The sequence below is a fragment of the Adelges cooleyi genome, unplaced genomic scaffold, assembly GCF_023614345.1.
Source record: "Adelges cooleyi isolate 19-005CV unplaced genomic scaffold, UGA_ACOO_1.1 ACOO_flye_CR_arks_rails_tigmint_CR_PRNA_248, whole genome shotgun sequence".
In the NCBI taxonomy this organism is placed as follows: domain Eukaryota; kingdom Metazoa; phylum Arthropoda; class Insecta; order Hemiptera; family Adelgidae; genus Adelges; species Adelges cooleyi.
The window spans coordinates 1,452,975-1,472,955 of NW_026095913.1; the positions used below are offsets into that span (position 1 = coordinate 1,452,975).

The 19,981-nt window shown below is 33.1% G+C and overlaps 1 protein-coding gene across 2 annotated transcripts in view; it reads left to right on the top strand.

Annotated features, from left to right (window-relative positions):
• LOC126837315 (lachesin-like) overlaps positions 1-19,981 on the top strand; it is a 153,565-nt gene that overhangs the window by 72,423 nt on the left and 61,161 nt on the right. The window contains exon 2 of one of the 2 annotated variants that reach the window (XM_050571175.1): positions 11,953-12,004. The exons of the other annotated variant lie outside the window; for it this stretch is intronic. The gene's annotated coding sequence lies outside the window, so the exon portion shown is untranslated. The remainder of the gene's footprint in view (positions 1-11,952; positions 12,005-19,981) is intronic. 2 annotated transcript variants of the gene reach the window in all.

Below are 19,981 nucleotides of genomic sequence, written 5' to 3' on the forward strand. Positions count from 1 at the left end.
ACGTTACTTCTTCGCAGTACAACACAGTTGTTTGCAAAGTTTTATAAGTAATAACGTCGATTGGGCGAGACGACAAATCAAAACTTATATCGTGGTGGTGCTGGTAATAAAATATATACTCGAGGGTGGGCCGATAACTCTCGGCGGTGACTTTTTCCCGGTCGACAAGTCATTTATCTTGGATCCGGTGTTCCAAAGGGGGAGTCTGCCGCTGAGGTGCCCCGTCATCGGCTTGTCATCGACCGACCAAAATTATCCAACGACCATGACGGTTTCCGGCGCGGGGCAGGACAGATCACTGCGGGCGGAACCGCTTGGCGTTGGTCGCCACACGGGCTTTTTGGCATCGAGTCATCTGGCCGTCGCCGCCGCCGCAGACATAATATATTATATATAAATATAATATGAAACACGAATGTGTATATATATATATATATAATATTTCTATGGTTTATCGATCGAGAATTTCCGTACAAAAAACGTTGATATTAAAAAACGACATAACGCCTCTTTTGCCCCGGGTTCCCCCCCCACGCTCTCTCAAATGTACAAATTCACAAAATTTCACATTTTAGTAAAACGATCCGGGCGCGTATGAATAGTTGTGTGTTTCCAAAGAGGATATTACAGTAAACATCAGCATGTTTTATTATCAAGGTAAAAAAAAAGTAAACTCAACTTTTTACTTTATGTTTGTTTCGTCTACATCAGCTGTTGTAGTAATAAGAAATATAATTAACCGGTTTATTTTATCATAAACTGCCGTAATCAGTGTTTTGGCGTACGACTATTGCACAAAAAACCTTTCGCTATATTGTGTTATCAAATCATTTTGATACCGGATAACAATATCAATAAAACTTTAAGGGGCTTTCAACTTTTAACTTTGACTTGCTCTAACAAACCGAAATTGTGTTCAGGACATTTATTAGATTTGCTGCTGTCTACGAATCGTCTTACCCAAATTTTAACCAACCTCGTCCCGCCCTGGGTTTTTTAGGCACACCGCACAATTATAGGACTTGGGTGTTGAAAATTAGACTGAAGGTACTTTTTATCTATTACTGAATTATATTCCGCCGATCTCGCACAATGGACCGGTACAAACAGAAGGCGAACAAAAGCGAAAATCGAAATTCGAAAGAGTCCCTGGGGCGCGGATCGTTTATTAGTTTTCTGAGGTACCGGGGATTCAACCCGTGGCCCATGTAGATCCCATCGTGGCTTCCAAGGTACGATATAGAGTGCACGTATGTGTATATAGACACGGAGGAAAAGAAGATTGTAGTGTTGGCGTCGCGGCGACCGTCGGTGTAGACACGGGCATTAGAGAGACAGTAAAATCCCCGGCCCGTTTTAGCGGAAACGGCAAATATAATTTAATAAAACGTGCCAACGGCATTCGTTAAACCGCCTCCACCGAATGGATTAGTATAGAAAACTACCGGAGAAAAGAAAAAAAAAACTCTGCCGAGTCATTGACACATAAACCAAATTATTGATCAAATTTAACTATTTTGATACATTTATCTTAGAGTGACTTGGAAAAAACACTCGTCAATGTAATTAAATATGTCTATCAAAATAGAGATATTAATCTATTGGAAAACCATCTTCCGTAAGGTTGACACAACTGGAAAATATTGAATGTATTTTAATTCTTGACGTGTCAAAAAAATAAATTTGTTTCACGCGTAACAATCCTACCGACTGCGCCAATTGAAACCAATTCAGTCTGTCATTTATCAGAAAAAATCCACCGCACTTGTTGACACGGGTTGTGTCAGTATTAAAAAATTGCCATTCCACGACTGTTATTAGTTCAACAGTGTGGGGTATTGTGATGTCTTGGCAATCGTTTCCTTATAGCCCAAACAAATAAATTGCTCCACTCCGTGTTTGACCTAGTTGTCTTAAATCGTGCGCTAATCTGATCTAGAACATCATAAGCAGATGTCTCGAAGTGATAATAATGACTTCTAGTGAACGTTTAACACCCCGGTTATAATTATACAATGCTGTGCGCGTCGGTTACGAACAATGAATGTCATACACAGTTTGACTTAATTAACACATTATACATGTATTATGCTCACGTGAGCGTTTGCAGGGTTGTATTGCGTCTGAACAGAGTTGGTCAGAGTAGATCAGTACTATGACTAATAAGAAAGAACATTATAATATCGTGTTTTAAACTTCATGCGGACTCTATCCGAGAATAGCATACCGATGGCAATGTACAAATTGTTTTACCGGCTCGGCTTGTTACATAAAAAAGTGGTAATATAAACATTTACTTTTGGAACACAAACGCGAGGGGCATTTTCTTCGAGTCTGTCGAGTATGTGCTATTTTCTCTGGCAACCGCTCGCCGTCATACTTTCTTCTTTGCGTGGTCGTCGTCAACGTTTTTTTACGGTTTTTTTTGGAGAAAATACCTCGAAAGTGCCAAAGTCGATTCGTTCGTTCAGCACACTGTCCGTATAATGGCGAGCACGCACATTGCATAGCACTCTCGAAGGAATAATAAGCAAACGGCGGCAAACGTATAATCGTTGCCACCCGACTTTATGACGGCGAAAATGAGTATAGCTGTTGTGGATATACACGTATATATATATATATTATATCTGTATTTGTGTGTGAGTGCCCTCGACTGTATGACTAGGCCAAGAAAACGTACTAATCCGTTGGCACTTCATCGTCTTATAAAGTCTTGAAAAATGAAAGAGAGAGAGAGACGGAGACAGTCATCTTTCGAGTCCGTACGCGTTAATGAAAAATACCTTGCAAGTGTAAGACGAGGTCTGCGAATTCTTCATTTCGGCTTAACACCACACACTCGAAATTCTGTTTTCAAAACTCTCGACGAATGCCTTTACTCTTTTTCCCTGGCTTTTATATTATATTACATTGCGGGCGCCTTACAAACGTCGGTGAAACATAAAATTCCTAATAGTTTCGGTCGAACGATGTCGCAAATTCTTTAGACTTATCGCATGGATTTTAACCCTTTCAAGGGAAAGCTTTCCTACTAAAAAATAAAAAATAAAATAAAATTTGGTTAGTTGGATACCATAATATATTATCGAGGCTTAAAATTTTGCCTTTTTTGAATCTTGAACCTTAAACGTTCAAGATGTTAATTATTTTCAGCACATATACAATTTTTAATTAGTGCCGAAATAATATTGTAAAATCATGTTTGACAACACTTTGAAAATAATTTTTTTAATTTATTAGTAGTTAAACACGTGTATTAAAAAAAAAATTCACAATAACAAATTTCATCGATTTCTACAGTTAGTGTGTTTGTGATGGCAAATGCGAGTATCATAAATAACTTTTGTAGAAAAAAAAATGACTAATGGTAGCAATGAAATATATACGTTACATCTTGGGTTCGTAGGCTTTTATCACATAAGTGATTGGGTTGTATTGTTGAAACGTATATCGAATTCGGGCTAACTAACATCAGCTATAAAACAGGATAATAATAATTAAAAAGTCTAATATCCTTCAAGATTACTCGCCGGGTTAACCAATTATCCTGTGTCTATATATAATAGGGTCGGTCGGGCGTACAAAGCGCAGGCAATTAGTTGATATGAAATTTTAATTATTTGCCGAACCGCAGTGCGACTAATTATTACTCGGGCCATTAGTGTGTATGCGTGGCTCTTATTATTTAAGACGACCGCGGTCGGCTTAACTTACTGCGAGTTCAAAAGCTGTTAAGTGATAACAGCGCAGGGGCACGATGACAGCGCAGGGTCTTTGAGATTTACTCTGTGGTCGCACGTTATGATAATATTGTGTGGAACACCTATGATTTAGACCTGGGTCGTCGGGCCCGCGATAACGTAGGTGTACTATGTGCTCTCACCTCTTTTCGTATGTCTCGAGTTAAATAATTGCTTTAAGACGGTAAGTTTCTATACCGCCAGTTGCTCCAATGTGTTTCCATAATTTTATGTACCGCATTGTGCGACAAGCCCGTTTTAAACACACATCGTTGTACACACCACCACCACCATCTCCATCTCCCACGTTGCAGCTCATAGCACACCATTGCTCGCAATCACTTACGGTTTATGTTACCATAACGGTATATTCAGTGTATACAATAAATACTGTGCTTTGCGGATATACAAGTGTTCGTTAATGTACTCGTGTTTGACGCCAACTTAATTATTATGAACAATGAACAATGTATAAAAAAAAAAAAACGAGAATTACCCTTTTACTAACATAATATATTATTAGAGTGGTCCAAAAATCATTTTTTTCTGATCTTCCCTTGAAATCATGTTAATAATTATTTTTAGAGGCCGCGAGCATCAGTTTTCCGAAAATAAATGTTTGTTTCTTAGTTTTTAATTTTTTTAATATACATATTAATTTTAAACAGATGTTGTTTTCATAAAAAATCATCAGTAGAAAAATGTTCAATAATTTTAAAATAGAACTTGTGTAGGACGAATAATCATCCGGTATACAGGGTGATTTATTGTGGACAAGACACTAGTTTTTGTTCTTTGCAATATAATATGCAATTGGTAAGTTTGAAAAAAGTTTTTTTAACTTTACAAATACGCCCTATTTTTTCTAAAGATAAAAATGTAATATATTTGTTTTCCAAGATCTTATATTTTTATGATGAATCAAATTTTTTTAAACACCGCTGTACACAATATGTATTAGAATTACAGCCCAAAGTAGGTCATAATATTTACGATACAAATAAATGATCGAGAACAACGACCAAAAAAAAAATACCATTATCCATAAAAATCGAGTAAAGAGATACGTCAGTATTTGGCTTTTAAAGTGTATGGACATTGTAGGTATTTTTTCCTACAAGTAAAATAAATACAGAAAAAAAATCACTATAGCTTTTATTCGGTCAGCGGCTTTTCAAAGATTTAAGTTTTTGGGGTTTTGTAAAGAAATCTTGTTTTGTTCGACGTTTCAAAATTGAATTCGTAAAATAACAGGCAAAAAAACCTTATTCGTTATACTGTTATTGCGTTGTTTGCGCTACAGTATTATATTATTATTAATATAACTGTTAAACAATCTGCCATGTAAGGGCCAAATAGAATAAAAAAAAATGGGTCGTTGTAACTGAACAATACTTGAGTAGATTGATAGCTGGGGTACAGTTAAACGACGCAATCTCTACAACAACCTAATGAATTTTCAGGAACGTCTAATCACGTGGTTAGTTTATTGAACAATATTCAGTATGTATTTATTATACTTTTATTTGACAAACAATAGTGAAAGCGGAATTCCATTGACGACATAAACGACCATTGTTCGATAAACGACGCAAAGTTGTCTCTGAACTTGGAAATAAGTATAAATTCTAATTTGATTTTTTTTTTTGTCTTTTGTAACAAGAACTTGAATTTACACACAGGAAGATACAATTTTGTATATACAAATAATAGATCAAAACTATATTTATGATTGCACACCATAGTAGTGTAAAACTGTTGTAATAAGTGTGCACTACTTACAGTTCGGTGGCCACCATTTGCTTTTGTTAACGTAGACACTACCAAACCGGAAAACCCTGAAAAAACTATTTCTGGGTTTTCACCTTCAACTTTGACTTGCTCCAACTTCGCCAAAAACACACGGATCAAATCTAAATCTGATCTCAAACTCCAATGTTGACCACCCCTGTGGAGGGGGGGGGAAATTTAATTTTTAGGCATTATTATAGGGCTCAAGGGTCAAAAATTATACACCCAAGGTAAATCTTACGTTTATCTATAATATTAAAAATGTTTAAAAAAACAATTAAAACAATGAAACATATTTTAATTATTAATGGTGGTAAAAATAATAGTAATAATCTGTTAGTAATAGCGAATAAATTACTATTATTAGTATTATAATATAATATTCAAACAAATTATTTGTGATTCAATAAAGATGTACATGATATTAATGTTGTCAGCCTAACTAGTAATAATTGAGACCACTGTGGTATGGTATGGCAGAAATTAAATTCACGAACAAAAGCTAAATTAGCGTTTGTTATCGATATTATATTATTTATCCGACTTTCGAGCTTTAGTCACTGTCGCTACTCCACAACGTTAAAACTCATAAAAATGGTCTAAAGTTTTAGATTAATGAGATTTTCGCATTTTACAAAGTATATGTATAAACATAAAAATAGAATTAAAAAATTATTGTTTGGCGCACAAGGCAATTAATCATATCGTGGTGTTTTCAAAGGCGACGTCAGACAAAAATCCATTTTTGTTATTTATTATGCCTATTTTAAAAACAAAATGTATATTATTTTACTGTACTAATGTAAATCCAATTCTTTGCTAAATAATAATAATTCGAGTGTTTTTTTAGGGTTACTTTACCACGTTTGGCGCGTATACTTACCGTAAAACTACCAATTTTTAAGGTAACCTATTAAGTTTACGACCTATAGATTCTATTTGGGCAAAAACATTGTCACGTATGTTTCAGGTAAACCAAACTTAAAACAAAACAAACCCTAGTTGTTGTGCCTATACTATTTGTTTATGCGCGACTGTAAAACGATTTCCACGCATAACCCGTGTGTTTGGAAAGATTCCACAATCATATCACATATTATGTATCAGTTGTGTACTACTAAAAATATTGCTAGAACGGATTTGAAAAAAATACAAAGAGAGAGACAGAGAAAATGCTTTATTATTGGTGCTTTGGGAACAATAACACTGCGGACATGCACATATATATATTATATATATATATATATATATATATATAAAAGAGTTTATCCGAAAACATTTTTTTTGGGGGGGGGGGGTTGTTTTTGCAAACCGAAGGAGACAGATAAAAAGCAGAAGCGACGTCACACATCCGACGAGATTATCGTTCGTCTCGACGCCCGGAATTAATGGCCGTAATTAAATATTAACAAAAAGGAAACTCCCGAGGGAAATCGTTATCCCTACGAAAAAAAAAAAAATACAACCCTTGGACCAACACACACACACACACACCTATAGAAAACCGAGTTCGGTGCCGAGTGTTTAGCTCACACACACACACACTCACGTATAATTTAATTATTATTATTATTATTATTATTGTATTACGATGCGGATAAATGAAAATGTATATTATAATATAATATTTTTATCAACGAGCTCTCTCTCTGTCTCTCTCTCCCCGTCGGTTTATCGCGCCAACACAGAAATACAACATAAATCATAGTTGATACCCCGGGGCTATACACAGTTTTGTATTCATCGTTGTCGGGTTAACCAGTGGATGGCATCATTTATTACGGAAAGCGGCTCTGGCAAACCGTCCCCCATCCCCTTCCGTACCCTCTCCTCCTCCTCTATCAATCTCCATCCCCGTCCCCTCCCCCCCCCACACTCCATCCCGGTCCCCTTAAGTTTTCACCCTTAGCGCACGACCGTCACGACCGTTTTTCTTCGCGTGGTAAATATGTTGGTCGAGCGAAATTTATTTTTCAAAATGAATCATTAAAATGTATATATATATATATATATAAATTATTCGCCGCCAAAGAGAAGGCGATCATAATACAGTGAATAATATTATAATAAATGTGCGCGAGAACGGCATCCGTCGACGCCTTTGTTTCGCGCCTCGTCCGCCGCAAACGAATAATTCGAACAACAGGTCGTTTAATGTAGTAATGATGACGATAATAATAATAATAATAATAATCATCATCATCATCATCGTCTTTGGTAATCGATCGAACGTCTCGGGCCTTTAGTCTCGGACAGGCGCCCGCAGTTCTCTTTTGGGAATAATAATAATAATAAGTAATGTTCCTTAACGATCAATCCATACCTAAGTAGTAAACACGCTTGCCAAGTCGGGGTCGGCGTGTAGACTTTCTTGATTTTCAATTTTCTTCTGCGACGAATGAACTATGCCAGATAAAGTTCTGAAACTCATTACCGCACTTCTGTATGCCAACTGCCAAGGTGATTCTAATAGGACTCTAAGTAACAAAATCGCATGTTGCATCTTCTCGACAAGTTCTTAACTTATTACGGTCCTCTAGATCAATCAGACCGATAGAACACCTCAACTCACACTGTACTAATCTCAAAAGCTAGACAGCTTGTACCGTTTTTTCCCCTAAATCCTGACATGTTTATCCCTTTGGGTGAGCTTCACATACCTAAACGCCCGCAGGAGTTCAGCTGCTGTAAAAATATTTTCCCCAAAGGGCCTTATGAGTTTTATTTTTGTACGACCTTTGTCATCCCCTACAAATTTCTAGGTTTAGAAGAAAATAGGTATGGGAACACGACAAGAGAATTTTTGTTTTGTCCGCAGACTTCCAATAGACCATTGATTGTAGAGAACTGTTGTTTAAGGTGTTGAAATAATTTGGATTACCCCTAAAGTTAATTAATTCGGTGACACGGAGACCAAAGATTGGTAATTGCATATCAAACAGAACTTTAGTAACCGCCAGGTTAACAGAGGGTCGCGCTGTCGCCCATTTTGTTCAACGTGACAATGGAAAAGGTCAACAGAGAAAGCCAAACAGGACAAAAGGATGGTCGTTTGGGTAATGTAAAAATTAGAATTTTCGCATTTGCAGACGATCTAATGTTATTTAACGAGGTCGGTAGAAGACAAGTGAAATAGTGAAGAAATTAATAGTTACGGCAAAGAGTGTTTCAACGAAGAGAAAACGGTGTTTATGATACTTCAGCAAGAACACATTCAGGTCAATTAAAATGAAAAAACCCTAAAAAAATTTCCTCTGCTTCGTGGAATAACAATGAATCACGGTGATGTTTTTGGGCCATCCCCTCCCTCCCTTCCACTGACTGGTGTTTCTATAATTTTCTTCCTCTTCCTTTTCCTCTCCTCTCCTTATCTATAATCTCTATGACGATAACCCAATTGTTTGTGTATCAAGCCAAAAAAACATATTCATGTTATAAATAAAATTTAAAAAATTAACTTTACAAGCATGCCCGAAAAACATAATTTATACTTCCTTGTTTTTTCTGTTATAAGCACAACAGTTACATTTACTGTTTGAAAAATATCGGTAAACGTTTTCTCTAAGCGACATACGTGAATATTATCAAATGATAATTTCTCTAATTCTTGTGTTGTTTTATTTTTATATTTAATTATATCGAATGTTTTTTTTAAAAATAATTAATGCAAATTAAGGTTGTAACGCGTACCAAAGCGATACAAATGCAAATTGCTTGTAATTAATAACGGTGTTGAGATTATCGTTTTTTTATAGCATTTATTACTACTAACTTTTTTACACTAAAGTTCACTTAAGATTTAGGTTAGTCCCTTTATTAAAATTCCTATAGACCTGTGACCGGTGGTGTTTCAATATGGTTCGTCCCCACTATGCCCTGTCCCCTCTGTACTTGCTAAGAGCTATTCGACAAGTAAGACACTTGCCGTAACTATAATGCAACACTTTTTTATTGGAAACTTTTCTGCGAAAGACAACTGCTCGACAACTCACTAGAGACTGTACGGTGTACTCTAATAAGGCGTTGGGCACTCGGCACAATGGTTAATAGAAATTCCAAGTGATAATTGGTTGTTCTTGGGCGCGGTTGTTGACACAAATTGAATCGGTCCCTCTGAAGAATACGCCCTGTGACCACCATTATCGTTATTTTGTTGCTCAAGTGGTTTTATAGTTCATGTTTTGTTCGTGGCAATAAGATGGAAAAAGACAAATTGCGTTTTTGTACGGTCAACAAAATCTCAGTGTCCATCAATCAATGTTCAACGAGACAGTGTAGGTCCTTTTTTTTTTGTCCCCAATACTTGTCGGCTGTATTACAGTGGTTTTTTTTTCTACAAGTATAAAATATAATAATATTTTTATGTCTAGTAACCGAGACTGTTTCACTCGGGCAATTATTCCGTTGTAAACTCAGATTAAACGCCTTCGTGGAGCGACTTGATTGATTTGATATATTTTTACAAACGAGATATTTGAATTCGCACGATAAAACATGTAACGGTGGCGAAAATTCCGGAAAAACGTATTTATATTGATTTTCAAAAATTCTATTGTAATATATTATGTATGTTAGCAGTATCGCTATCAAATATTGCCCAAATGTTCCTTAGAGAACGACCTGAATGGAAAAGTTCAACATATTTTTTTACCCTATAGTCTATTCAATGACCGCCATAAATCCTGTTGTGTTAGATTGTTTCAATGTTTACAATACAAAATATAAGTTTAAATTTACTAATCGGTTGGTTTTAAAAATAATAAAAAATAAAATTCGTACAAACACTACACGAAGTTATTCTATATTGTAATTACTTCATTATATTATTGGCTATAATAACTTCATAAGGGTTATTGTTGGTGAATTTATAATAAATAGAAATCGATGGGATCGGTTTTAAACAGCAACTCTTGTTGAGATGTATATATTTTTATACTTTATAACAATAAATGCAATGGTAAAGTGTACTCTGCTTGAAGTTGGGTTTAAAAAGCTTTACAATTAATGGCATTATATATATTAACCTCAATTTGATGTATTCTTTACAATCCATCTTTTTACATCGCAGTAGTAATAAGATACTAGCCTTAAGGCTGACATTGCTTCAAGAACCGCAAAATTCAATTTTCATCATATAGAAGGGACGACGCATAATGGGGCGGGGGAGGTCACAGGTCTATACGAATATTACAACTGGAAGTGATAAATTGCTTTAAAATAAACCCTTTGATGTGAACTTGTAATGCTATACAAAAAAAAAAAAAAGAAGATAAAATCCTAACGACAATAATGAACTGAAAATGTATTTAGGCAGATAAGATTAGGGTTGAAAATGAATTGCCATAGTTGCCCATACATCGTAATTAACAATCCACTCTCACGTTGCAGCTTAGAAATTGACTTCTTCCCTTTTATTTTTTTTGGATGTTCCTAAATAATAAAAAAAGTTTGACTACATGTTTTTGAGAAAATTGTATACGAGTATTCTATGAAGCTTCATCCAAGATCTTCAACTACAAAAACGAAATAAGGTAAAGGTTTCCTCCACCCCTTCCATATTTACAGTGTACCTTTATAGGTTTTCAATTTTATTTTTATTTTTTTTTTAAACCACGGACAAGTACCCGTAAAAACTATTACTCTCAAAGATGTACCGAATTTCCATTCCAAAGTTCGGCGCAACGGCCTCTGTTCATTGTTGTTATTGTCGAATTCGTAAGACGTCTTCCGGCTTGTTGTTCGTTTTATACGATTTCCTTTCCACTTTACTTGTCAAACGCTGTTCGGTGTTAGATCTTTCCGAGCACCACCGACAAGACAATCTGCACTGAATATTCCCACAGTCGGTCGGTTGATTACCAGTCTAGCTGTGTTTACGTTTCCAATACAGCCGGCGAATATACATAATAAACGAAGCACGTTCTTAAAATGTATAATTTTAAAAGTTTCAACGAGACGAAGACAAAATAGCGAAACGACTGTTCGACAACGCGTTTGGTGTAATAATTACGTTTGAACGAAATGCGTATTGAGATAGAAATTATTCTATGAAATCACTTTAATTGAATACAAAAAAGTCCGATTGATTTTTGTAGTTTTTTTTAAATTTAAGCATACAAAAATCCGACGAATGCCTTCAGTTTTTTGACCACTTAATTATCCGTAGATAAGTTGTAAGTAACCGTAGAAAATCTTACGGTCAAGGGCGAAATTAGAATAGTGTAATATTCTATAATGTAACTACCTGATAAAGTACTATATATTATTAAAATCCTGTTTTTTTTTTAAATTTTACATTAAATAAACGGTAAATTAGTCTCAATGTAGATAAAACTTAACGCTTGCTCTATAAACATGTTCAATGTCTGTTTTACTTTTTAATATTTTCTCTTATTTGATCAATTTTGTTTTGTTTCAGGTGAGTGTAAAATAGTGTATTTGTCCAAAGCAGTTTGAACGACATAAGCTAAGTAAGCTATAGAATTTGTCTGAAATATTATAATCGTTTATATATAAAAATGACATAAATCGCGTAGAAGATCTAAAAGTGTTCAATTATTTTTAATGTAGATTTTTTATTTGTATTCGAATTGTACTAACTAGATCTGTAAAATATTTTTTTTTTTTATTATTTCATCCCTTAACCACCGCACTAATTCCTCGACATGGTTTTAAATTTGAAAACTATTAAACCATAATTATAATTTATTTATCTAAACTTTGTTGGTTTATGTTTTACTTGTGGAAAATATTTCTAAAAATGCAACTAAAATGAATAATTATCTACCTAAAGAGTTCTTTTCCAATAAAACGTCAATATTTTAATTATGCAAAACAAAATGGCATGTTTCATTTTTTATTCACAAACACAAGCACGAGGGTTTCGATCAATAGAAGAAATTAGCTTAAAAAATAATAGTATTATAATAAATTATTTTATTTAACATAAATTAATTACCATTTTTTTTTAAACACTTATGTTTTTATTTGTTATGGACCGATGTGGTGTGTCAAGTGGCACTGAATTAATTGCTTATAGACAATAGCCTAGTATGTTGACTACTTGAAATGATTTGTTCCTTATAAAATATTATAGATGACTCAAGTTAGATTATGTTTCGAGTCAAAACTCACATGATCCAAAAATTGGGGAAACGAGCTGTCAAAACTGTCTTATAGGATATTTGATGGCAAATCCGAATCTGTTGCCAGATGGTTTCAAAACAGGCTGGATTTAGCCTTGAAAATAGTAATTAGTATCAAAACTAACATGTTTTATCGTGTCCTGTGAGTTTTGATAGTTTTTTGACGAAGGCTTTTTTCGATTTTGTTTTATTATGTTTTCCTATTTCGTGACAATAATGTGCTTAGCAATGTATTTTTAGTATTTTGGTTGGATGCGTTTATTGTTGATCGTCCGTCTAAAATAATTGATTGCAATAGTAACCTATGTAATTACAAGTTATTAATGAAAATATTTTCAAATATCTGTTGACTTTACTCACACAAAATACCTTGGAAATTGACTACGGTCAATCTAACCGAAATATTGTCAAAGCATAATCAATAGTCGGTTATGGACCAACTAAACGGCGGTGTAATGATTCGAATAATCAAATATTGAACGACACTTATGAATAAAATAGAACATGTGTTTATATACCTATAATTTGTGTGCTTTATCAATCCGACCATCGGTACTATTTGTTGTGCCGGATAGTATAAACAATGATTTGTCGTAATTACACTAACAAAGACCTGCCCTCCTTCGCCATCTCTCTCTCTCTTCCTCCCTTTGCCCTTTCCCAAAAAAGGGGTTCGGTGCCGGAATGCACTCGTCGTATTTATTGCCCTATTAGTAATTATTATTAGTAGTATTATTATTACTGTTGTTGTTGTTGTTGTTTTTACAGTGATAGCGCCGTCACTTGTGTACTGCTGCACCCCTTTGTGAGTTTTATTATAGTCCTATATGTGTGTGTTTACAATAGTCATTGTGAGCGCACGCCAAACTATAATTCATAAAAACTAGTTACCAAAATGTTGCCGTTATTATTGTTACAACAACACGGACGGAAATAGGATATTGCAAAAATATGTATAAAACGTGCAAAATATAGCGTTATAATAGTATACACATATAATACCATCAGCGCACGCATCCGGTCGACATAGTTATTATTACTATATAGTGCAATTGGATTTCTGTAGATTTTCAAACAATCCAGCTTAGACGAACAATAATAATAATAAATTCATTCTGTTCGCCAATCTTCAACCGCGGTCAATAAAATATAATAGAATTTCATTGCGGATGTCCGCTTGTGGTAGCTAAACGAACGGTCATAATGCTATCAGATTATTGTACATAATATAATATGTATCTTGCACTCGATTCGTCTCACGGAAAATATAATGGCATACAGTTCAAACAAAGTGCTTCGATAACCCCGTGTAAATTGAACTCGACAATGTTATTTTCTCTTGATTTTTCAGTAAAAAAATCGTTCGGATTAAAAAACCGAACATAGTCTACACCAATAGATGACGTGTTTGAGTAGTGGGAAACGATTCATCATGTCAGCGATGGCAGCTCTGAGACCAAACCAAAAATACAGGTGTGCTCTGTCTGTAAATAGGTTTTGTTAAAAGTTTTTCTCCGGCCGAAGTCACGGTTTCAAGTTTAATCACTTCGAGACTAATGCGCATACAACAGCAATTCCCAGTCTAACTAATAAAGATGTTAGGAAAATAGGTTTTTTTTTCAATTGGTTTTTAAGTTCATATAACTAGTCCAATGTCAATATTTCGTTTAACTGTGCATAAAACTTCAGTGCAGTAGCCGTCAAAATATGATTGGAATGTACAGTTGATACATTAAACTTAAAACACTTCCTTGAAATAATTGCAATATTGTGATACATTTACCTTGTTTTGTAATTCCCGGAGCTCTGTCAGTTTATAGAACGACACATATTTAATTAACTTCTTAAATTAAAAAAATTAATGTGCTGACAATGTTTAATCTAGTTTTGGATAGTTACATTTTAAAGTTATCACAGTTTAAAATTTAGGACAGGATAATGGGTAGAATATATGCATTATTTTCATTTGCGCAAGTCACTAAACCTTGAATAACTTAAAAGTATTTATCCGAAACTGGACTGGACTGAACAGTTTATACATCTACTTTTAAAGTCATTTATGTTTAATAACTGGGACGGGAGCATCGGTGGAATATAGTATTAACAAAAGTTATTATCCAAGATTTGTTATCGACCAGCACAATTTTTCAGCAAATTATTCTGAATTATAAAAATTAAACATATACTTTAACATTTATGTTGTGGAAGTTGGTAGATCTTTGGAAAACTATTTGAAAAGAAAATGATTGCCTTAACCCTAATGAATCACCCTGTATATGTAGTATTTTTCAAACTACCTTTTTAGGAGGTACTGTTATAGCAATAAACAGAGTACCTACGTTACAATGCATGACTTGACAAATACATCATGTGTCATAAACGTAAATCCGTACTATGCTTTGGCTCTTAATTTTTTTTAATGTTTTTAACCTTTTTTAAGAACGGAAAATGACCTGGTTTTTTAAATTAAATAATGCATGTACTTAAATACACACTATAACTAAAAAACATACCTGATATTTATCACCTCAAGTTTAAGCACAGTGTAAGCGCAAAAAGTTACATATAAAATTAGAAATATATTTTTAAAATATTGTATGGATTAAATTTGGCTTACTTATAGTTATTCTCCAACATATAACAGTAATTGTCTTATCCCGAATGGAGATTCCCAATTACAAAGTAAATATAATGAAAGAAATATGCAATTATTTTTCGCCGAGTAATTAAAAATGATTTATAATAAATAAAATAAACACTTTTTTATTGTAACTATAAAATACAAAAATCAAAATGAAAATATTTCATTTTGAAAAATAAATACAAAATTAATAAATGCAACGTATTTAAGTAAAAAAAAAACTATTCCAAAAAATCACTAAAACATAAAATCGAAATAAAAACTTTTCTCTTGACTAATGAGCCTTAGAATATTGATAAGGAAAATTGGAAAACAATTGAACCTCTAACAAAGGTACATTTTCACTATAAAAATAATTAAAAAGAAGGTTTTTGTTAAAGTATTTTTTCAACGTGACTCGTCAGCTGTTATTTTATGTTCTGTATAAATAAATGTATAATGGATGTGGTGGACTTTATCTTCAATGACATTTCCTTAAAACAACAGTGATTTAACTTTCAAATGATTTTCTTTTTTTTTTCTTCTTGAATATATTTTTTAACTACTAAGTTCCAAATATGTAACGCATAAATGTCTCCGTATATTTTAATTATTTAACGTATAAAAGCAAGTTAAAATAAATGTAACCCTTGTTTTTTATAACGATATTTTAATTTATTCACAGGGAACTAAAATCAAAAAATATTATTGAAAATATTAAAATTAAAAATGACTATTTTTCTCCAAATTTAACTAATATTAAATAATGAAAATTTATCAAGCAACAAAAATTTGAAGTTTTCCAAAGTAACTAAATTCAAAGAAAATTAATGTCTTATGTTAACAATAATTTCTTTAAAGAATCTTCCTGTAAACATACAGAGTGATCAATCTTATGTAAGAAACTCATATTCCCGGAAAATATTATAGTTTTTATTATTATTTCTATATTTATAGGAAAATATTTCACCACATTTTTTATCAAAACTTTGTACATTTTTATCTTCATACCATATACGTTGAACAAGTATACTCTGCCTGTTTTTTTTTCAAATTGGAACATGTGTTCAATAAAATATATTATGTAGACGACAAATTTAAAAAAAAAATGTTAGTGCTTGAATTTATAAATGCATCAATCTGTTCGTTTGTTATGCCTTTGTAAGTATATTATATATTTCCCCTTATAATATTGTCATATTATGTCTTCGGTTTTCCAAAACCCCGTAGTTTTTATATCAGCAACAACCTTACCCGTTCCAAATGTGTTTTGTGTGTCTGCCTTTTGTTTGAGCACATTGACGGCTACTGGGTTTTTGGAAAACGATCCTTTTCCCGAGCGCCTTATTAACTCTACGAATATATACATATATATTTTTTAAACGTTTTCTATTAAAAAGGGAAAAAGTCAAATAACAATAACAATAGAATAGTAATTGGCTACGGTTTGGCCGTTACTGTGCTCTCGACAATTATTATTCGGATGCCCGGCAATAGACGCTGTCTTTAACCTTATTGGCGACAGGCAAACCGTTTAAACGGCAAGGAAGGTCTCGGAAATTGGTCTAGAAGGTACAGGTTTGCCCCGACAATAAGAGAGGAAAACGGCAAAACGGCAGTGCATATATATATATATATATATATATATATATATGTGTACAGGGACAGGGTTTAAAAGTCGTCGACGTTTTATGCGATTGAATTAAGGGTTAACGAGACTGCCGGCGGTGTCTCACGTACCGCATTCGTTTAATATAAAAAGGAAACGGTCTGCGGGCGTTACCCCAAAAAAGGGGGGGGAGGGGTTCGGGGAAGGATGGTCGAAATAAACATTTTCGTGTGGTATGTCGTTTAATGTGGAACCGCCGCACGTTTTCTAAATAACCAATTAGAGACCGTTTTATTATTATTATTTTTTTTTATCTAAAAAAACGTAATTACTTTTTAACGAATAAAATCCTCGCGTAAATAATGCGACCGGAGGTATTTTTTTTTTTACTATTTAATTTTATATATATTTTATGCGTTTGACTTTTTTTGTTTTTTTTGTTTTTACCTTGACGATCTACCGACTTAATTGCGGTACACCGTATACCTGGTATGACTGGTCGGTTTCGTTTTATTTTTTTTTACCCTCTAAAAACGGTCGGCTTTTGTGTGTGTGTGTGTGTGTGTAACAGATTTGAACTCGGCCGACATAAACCGATTTGTCCTTAAAGTTGCATACAGTGGGCCTGATTACAATTTAGGCGGACAAAACTAACATTGTATTATTAATTTTTTGTCGTTGAAACAAAATATTGTAATTTACCAATTTTCTAATAATGAAATTAAAAAAAATATATTAATTAAACAAATAACTGATAAAGTTATTTGTTTAGTTATTTATTTTACTATTACCGACAGATTTACAATCATGACTAATATGAATAGTGTTAACGTGTTAGAGTTTTAATAACTTTTTGGTTTTTTAATAATAAAAACAAATTGTGTTGACTTTTATTTATGTTGACGATAAAAATTAGATCTACCTTCAGTCTAATTTCTCAACTCTTAAGTCGTAGAACTGCGTCTAAAAAAATAATAATAAACATCCAACCCGACGGGTTGAGCAGGGTTTTGCTAAAAATTTGGGTTTGAGGCAATTTATGGATAGGGACATGCCAAATAAATGTTCTGTTTAGGGAATGTTTTTATTAACTTAAAAGCAACCAAAGTGTAATAGTTTAAACCTATTGCTACTGTTATACACTATAATGGTGCAATAAGAATCAAAAGTAGTTTTTTAGTCTGTTATTTCTGTGTATAAACTTATAGCTTTTAGGACGCCAACTAATATAATATTGCTTATTGTATAAGAACAAAAACAAAATTCAAATTTATACTTCTTCCCTCTTCCATTTCCATGACAATAAATACAAACACACAAATAGATGTAGAATTTGTTATAATTCACACCGGCAAATTTTAAGTCACTTAGTAGAAGATAAGAAACAGAATATAAGCCCATTAAAGTACAACAAAACACTGATTACAGTAATATGTCTCGGCTAAAATAAATTGGCCTATTAATTTATTATTACAAGATAATATATGTACTACAAGATACACTGGAAAAAAGTTAATTGTACTTGTAAATCCTATTACTCTTGTCCGCCTAAATACATTTTAATTGGAACCAATGTGAGGTGTATTGAATTTGTTATGCCTACTGACCTTGATTCGGCAGTTTTATGAATATCATTTCCGGTTGAAAAACATAAACAGTAACGAATTATACAATACTTGGTTGGTTCGGTGTGAATTGTAAAAATAAAAAAAATACAACAATGACAAGGAAATAAATAAAGAGTGTCGGGAAGTCGTCGGGGATGAAAAAGACTATTATTTGAACTTTCAATAAACAATATACTTTTCGAAACGTTTCGAAAATCGTTTACTGACAAGGGGAATACGTTTATCGGTGTTTACATAATCTATCAAGGCATTTTTAATTTTTTTTTTTTTTTTTAACATTCTTCTTTTATGCTTTTACGCTTCCGGCATAACAAAAAAAAACTTTTATACGAATACATTAATCTTTGAATAATATATTATAACGGTTTTTTATGTATATTATTTCAGTTGAATAATATTTGTTTTGTTTCTTTTGCAAGTATTATCGAAACAACCATTACAGCCCGTCATAAACGCAAGTCTGTAGTAATACGCTCTAATTTTTTAAAACGATTTTGTGATATTCTGGAAACGACACGGACTAAGTATTTTTTAACATATTCGCATCGCTTAGGCACGTATAATAATAACATTGTGTGTCAGCGACCAAATGGTTCTCCGGTCGACGGCATATTGTTGCTGACTGTGACAGTGATAATGATAGAAAAAAGGAAGAAAAAAAAATACCAACAATACAAAAATATTATCGTGCTACGCCTTTTGAGAACTACTAAAAGTGCATATATAGATATTAAATAGAACATAACACCGCTGTAAAACGTTGCCAGTGTCTGTCAGTAAGGTTACACTCGCCATTCTTCGGGGAAAAAAGGAGACAATTTGTAGCAACTGTAGCGATATAAAAATTCAACTTATGAAAACAACCGTTATTTAGTATTATTATATTATTTTTCCGAGTCATCATTATGTTCTTATACATAAAATAGTCGATACGGTAACATACGCTTTTACTCGTATTGCATTCTTTTCAATATTACACAAATAAATAATAATTTAATAAAAAGGTTGAATTTACTGTTAACAAAAGTATTGTCGACAAATATAAACAATTTTTTGGTTCAATTCTTATTTATTGGTACCGGTGGGTACTAAATTTTGATGCTTCAACTATTTAGTTATTGATATGCCTTGATATTATTCATATAAATTTTATTAGTAGGCTGATATATTACAATAGTTTAGTATCAATGCGTAGCTAATAGTCGATTGTTTCATTTTTATTTTTGTGTCTTGACCATGTAACAAGCCTATAGATCAGAAATCAAACCTGAATAAATGTTTATTAGACCGAAAAAAGTATCCCATATTCTTTCAAAATCGAAAAAAACACCTAAAAAATGTACACCATTTTAAACTTAACACAACGTCCGCTAAAACTAATTTAAAAATAATCTAATTCGACAATTATCGGCTACTAATACTCAAATCTAGGTATCACTTAAAAA